The sequence below is a fragment of the Pyxicephalus adspersus genome, chromosome 7 (assembly GCF_032062135.1).
Source record: "Pyxicephalus adspersus chromosome 7, UCB_Pads_2.0, whole genome shotgun sequence".
NCBI lineage: Eukaryota > Metazoa > Chordata > Amphibia > Anura > Pyxicephalidae > Pyxicephalus > Pyxicephalus adspersus.
The window spans coordinates 62,783,804-62,789,713 of record NC_092864.1 but is presented as its reverse complement, the minus strand read 5'-3'; the positions used below and the strand labels follow the sequence as shown (position 1 = coordinate 62,789,713).

The following is a 5,910-nucleotide window of genomic DNA, read 5'->3' as shown; positions in this document are numbered from 1 at the left end:
GCCCCAACCCTTTTGAGAGTTTAGTGAGGTGACACTACAGAGGCTGGTTATCTGCCTATTTGCTTAGCAACAGTAATTATTTTTCATCACAGAGTAACTCACGGTTTCTCCACCTTTTTAACATGGGGGAACCCCTTCTATATAATTTGTTTCCACAGCTCACAATACATTAGTGAGGTGGTCAGAAGAAGAATGTAAGTTGCATTGCTGGCCACTGGAAAGAATGGCAACCTTACAAAATGATCATTGGTGTCAGCTAAGCTGACCCGAGAGGCACAAATGAACCTTAGTGATCTCTGGAGAAAACCTTGAAACCCTGGTTGGTAATCTCTGGAGTAATTAGTAGAAGTGTGGAAATTAGATAGAAAATACACAACATACAAGATAGAAGATACACAACAATCTCAGGACTGAAGTACAGCAAAGAATATTACCAAATTGTTCTCCAGAATCCTACTTGTGATGATAGCAATAATCACTGAAAGTGAAATATGAGGCACCTTGTACCAGCACCAGGTCACTTACCCAGGCAGCTAGAGTTTAGTTTTTATGTCATATCTGACATTATTATTATAATCTATTCATATACATTGGACATCTTATAAAAGCATTTTAAGAGCCAAGACCATCAAGTGAACCTGATATGGGGTTTGGAAATGTACCCGTGTGAGCCAGTTGTGCTGTTTTTTCTAGATATCCTGTATCCCTAACCTTCCCTCACAGACTAATTCAGTAATAAACAGTAAAAAGGTTAAATTGACTGGCACAAATATGTTACCCAAGCGAGCGTGTATAGGGTGTTAGCCTGCTTCAGCTATGGGGGACATGCCACACAATTCCTAGGAGAGGAATGCTACAAAGATTTGTTTGCAGGAGACTGAACACCTGTGAGCTGAGTATGGTGATAATTGCCATGGCATCCCAATTGGAGATGCTAAAGGGAACCCACACAGTGCTCCTCATTGCTATTACATTTGAAGCAAAATACTGGTAAAGGTATGTTTGTAATTGCTCAGCATGTTCTGGATATCTAAACACTTCAGGATATAGTAAATTACCATCAGGGATTGTATAGATAAGGGATTCAGTGAATGCTGATGAGGAAGAGGATGTTTATGAATGCAGATAATATGGTGTGGATGAATCAGTCTACATCTGTTTAATAAAAGTAAGTAAGGAGTCAGCCTGCTGGGAGAAACACAATTGTCCTTACCTGTAAATGATAAATAGCTAGAAATTATGTATTAATACAACTACACCTAGTTGTGGCTCCTCTGCAGCAAGTAAAGAAAGAATGTGCATTTAGGGTGCAATGATATAAAACAGAGTTTCTGGCAGAAGAATCATATTCATATAGTCATGCATCTGGGGGAAGTTATCCGGTCCTACCGGATAGGTGGTAATGGGGAGGATTGGAACCCTTATGCTGCTGTTCTCTTTATATTAGTAAGAAGCTCCAAGATTCTGTCACATGAACTAGAAAAGTTCCCATTCCTATAATGCGGTAACTGATGTTAGAGACTTTCAACTGTGTTTTTAGTTTTCAAACACTGCACTATAAAACATGGTATAAGTATGATTTCCTATGAGTTTTTAAATATATCTCAGCTGCTCTAAATATCATTTTAAAAGATTTTAGTTCTGCAAGCCCAATTTCAAGTTAGTATATGGGTAGTTTATTGCCATTAGAAGTATTATGTGCATAGCACACTATTTATAGTTGTAAGCAGAAAAGTCAATTATTAACACCTTTACAACACAAGAACCATTTATTAATCTGACTGTAATTCATACCATTCAAGCATTAAAGGAATTTCTATGAATTAAAGTTCAATCACATACACTTTCTTTAAAGCATAAAGTGTTCCACATTTAATTTCTTTGAGATGAGCAAAGAGGCAATTAGTAGAATAAGCTTGTCACTAGGTAACAGCTGATAAAATTACAGGGTTTTTTTTTTGGTAAGAAAAATTAATGAATTGAAAAATTTTTGCCTGAATGTCATGTGAATATCTTTTGTGGATTAATTGTAATGGATTAAGTGAAATATTTCAAGGTTAAATTATAACAAAACATTGAAAAATTATTAAAGATTATCAAGCTCAACAACTTCCTCTGCAGGTTCCTCTCCTCACAAATTTAAAAATAAAATTATGATGGCAAGGTCCTTTTGTTTAATGTGACTTCAAAGGCCACACCAAAAATAGACAGATTCTTTAAAATACATGCTTGTGAAATGAATGTAAATTGTATATGATGCTACAGAAAAGTGTGATTCTTACAACATTTTTACATTTATCTTGGAATAAATACAGCCTTACCACTACTACAGTCTTATTTTTTTTTAACTGATTACAGATTTCAGTAAATTTTTGTTGAAGTATTGTTTATGTGAGTATTCTATGTTTTTTCTTTATTTATCTCAAGTCTGATTCATTAGCATAGATGTCTGAACATTACAAACCATTATTGCAATGTACATTATGGTAAAAAAAAATGGCCGTTTAATTCCCTGTTCCCTTCAATGTGAGGCAACATTGTTAAAATACTTGATACAGTCATTTTATTGCTTTATACTTGATCACACTTAAAATAATATGCAGGTAGTCTAAAGATTCTTTATAATGGCCAGACAAATGAACAATATTTTAGATGACCTATTAAACGTGCCACATCCCAAATTTTTCACATTTTCAAAACCACCACAAGACAAATCAAGGGACTTTTAAAGCACTTAGTAAAAGAAAAAAAACTTTTAATTCAATACTTTAAAGTTGATCAAGGTAAAATTACATGTAACATATTCATAAAAATTGTCACAATAGCATAGTCTCATATAGTTTCCACTCGTTTCGTGAATGTATCAGTTTCTTCAGGTAATCCTGTTGAGACCTATTAATGTAATACATTTTCATTTCAATAAAAAGTAATGACAAGATTTACTAATTTCATTCCGTTATTCAAATTTGTATACACTTACTTTTTTTGTTGGAACCAGGTAATTACCACTAAATGTGGATACCTCCTCCAAAACTGTTGTGTGCAATCCATGGGGGGGGGGGGGACAGGCAATGCCGCAAGGCCCAGGTCCAGGGGAACCATAAACTTTAAAGAACAGGTAAACCTAAAAATGTTTATATAAAATTTAACTAATTGGTTCAAGTTATTCTTATTCAATATATGGTATATTTGTTTAACTAACTTCATATCATTATTAACAGCATTTCAAAGCAGCCTCTATCTCTACTCAAACAGGTTTTAACAAAAAGCCAAATATCACCTGATGTTATCTGATGTTAATTATTATCTTATTTAAAATACTCTAAGAAATTCATATTGTCTTTTCCCATTTTTGTAGATATAAAAAGTATTCTTTCAAAAAACATATATAATATTGCTCCGCTTGAATCGTAGGTTTCTCACTTAATTCAATGCAGTTATGATGGTATATTTCATGGTAAATGTATTCCTTCCATGGTGCTTGTGAGCTGCCCCTCACCTCCTCCTAATAAAGCCGCACAGTTAGGGCATGGCGTCCAACGTGGATGCGCTGTCCCGGCATTACGGAATGACGTAGGGCGGGGCACCACCCCCCGGTCTTACTCACGCTTCTAGGGAGTGACCTGAGGGATTCGCCAGTCCACCTTTGCTAGTTCCGCCCTAAGGGTGGAAGTGTAAGGAAGATTCAGGGAATGACACGTCCGGGGACACCAGAAAGCGCAGAAATGTCATGGCTCTCATCCCCCACCTCAAAGGGGGGAGAAAGAAGCAGCGGTCTTTTACGCACCCTAGAGTCCAAAAGTATACTACAGTTCATTAAATCACGTATACACAAAATGAAGTCTCAACATTTCATGAATATTTCAGATACAAAATATATTTAATATATTTAATATATACTTTATTGCTGTACATCTTCACATCAATGGAAAGGAAAAAAGGAGGAAGGCATAGGAAGAAGGAAGAGGGAAGGATAAAGGGAAGAAATAGTGACAAAAGTCCCTTACATTATTGTTGTTACTGTATGGCCCTAATTCTAAATATATGATTTAATCAATTACTCCCAATAAAGGAAAGGTTTATAACTAATAATTTTGTACAATCCCAAAAGCCCTGTGGCTTTCGAAGGGAAGATCCATTTTTTAATAATTCTTGGTCAAAGTTATCACCTATTTCATTTGGGGCATATTTGATCAAGAGCAATGAATCACATTTCCTCAACATTATAGTTGTGGCAGTATCCCAAGTGGAAACTCAGTGGTGTAAATATTTTCCCATTTAATATATTGTATACATGCTCATAAATTCTTTTCTTGAAAGTTCTTTTTGTCTTACCAATATAGTACCTACCACAGCTACAGAAAGCCAAATATATCACACCTATGGAATCACAATTAACAAAGCATCGCGGGGGGAACTCAATGGTTCCATAAAAGAATCTTTTTCAGTATGTATCCACTTACATTGATTACACTTCCTACATGGAAATGTACCACATAACTCCCTATTTGTATTCTTAACATTGGTTTTGAAATTACTTCTTACTAATTTGTCCTGCAATTATGGTAATTTTCTTTAGGTAATCTGCAAATGGTTGGAAATGTGTTTGTTGATCTCAGGGTCCACTTTTATTAGGGGCCAGAATTTATCCAATATCGCTTTCAAAGTGCTACGATTCTGAGAGTATTGAGTAATTATATTCACTTTGTGTCCTGCTTCGGGTACTTTATTTTTAAATAGCAATTGTGTACGAGTCTGTGATTTGGCTTTCTGATATGCTTTTTTCAAGACTTTGGCTATACCCTCTTAGAGATAATCTTGTTCATAAGTCTTTCGCTCCCGTCTGAAAATCCTTGCAAGCAAATTCTACGTACCCTCAGATATTGAGAGTAAAGAATACTATTTTTTAAGCTTATTGGGTGTGCACTTTTTGCAGATAAAATTGTATTACCTGCTGTTGTCTTCTAATAAATATTAGATGGTAATGTGTTTTGCTTATTGATCTCAATATGTACATCTAGAAATGGAATAGAAGACATGTTTTTCTCTATTGTAAATTTTAAATTGTGAATATTCCTTTGAATAACACCGAAAATGTAATCCAATTCTAATCTAGAGCCTGTCCATGTGAGATATAGTCCACTATAATATCTTGCATATTCCTTGTCACATTTTACTCACAGCAGGTTTCTCATTGTTTTCCACTAACAGTCATTGAGTAGTTTGCTGATATTAGGAAAGCTGTGGTATTGTGATTTCATGGCTGATGTGCCACAATATGGTACCCTGTGTCAAGCAGTGTCAGAATTGTCATGGTAATTGTTTCTCATGCCATTATTAGCTTATAACATGGCATTTTTCCACCAGCTGCCAGGATGAAACAGCATAAATCAGTGGAGTGTGTCCACTAGTCCATTGCATATTCATTTTTTATAAACTTCTTCTCTGGTTAAATCAGATAATACAATGTGCTGAATATTCCCATAGCCTCAAGCACCACTGAATATTATCTTGTCGCAAGATAAGTATGAATTTCAAAAATCCTCAGTTTAAATCAGCTAAATATACTCTAGATCCATAAACTGTGTTCTTACAGTTTGTTTCATTCTAAAGAAGAAAAATCTGTTTCTGCCAGCAGCTGCAGAGGATCCTTTGGTTTCCGACAGGAAGAAGAGGTCTATTCACAGAGGTTCAATATGTCCCTTACTCCATCAGTTCTACAATCAGCAAACTCATGCTCCCCGGTAAAAAAAATTTTGACTGCAACTGAACAGGGACATTAAAAATCTACAGAGACTCATAAATGTGCTAAAAAACAAAATCAAAGGTGTACAGTGTAAAAAATTACGTAAATAAATGTCCAATCTAGAAACCATTGTGTGTGCTGTGTAAAATCCCTCTTTTCAACTC

At 35.2% G+C, this 5,910-nt stretch overlaps 1 long non-coding RNA gene across 1 annotated transcript; it reads right to left on the bottom strand.

Moving 5' to 3' along the window:
* Positions 1 to 2,738: 2,738 nt before the first annotated feature.
* LOC140334581 (uncharacterized) lies at positions 2,739 to 3,591 on the bottom strand. The gene is made up of 2 exons (XR_011921602.1): positions 3,424 to 3,591; positions 2,739 to 3,124 (listed from the first exon to the last, which is right to left on the bottom strand). It is a non-coding gene; the product is annotated as an uncharacterized lncRNA (long non-coding RNA).
* Between the last annotated feature and the right edge of the window lie 2,319 nt (positions 3,592 to 5,910).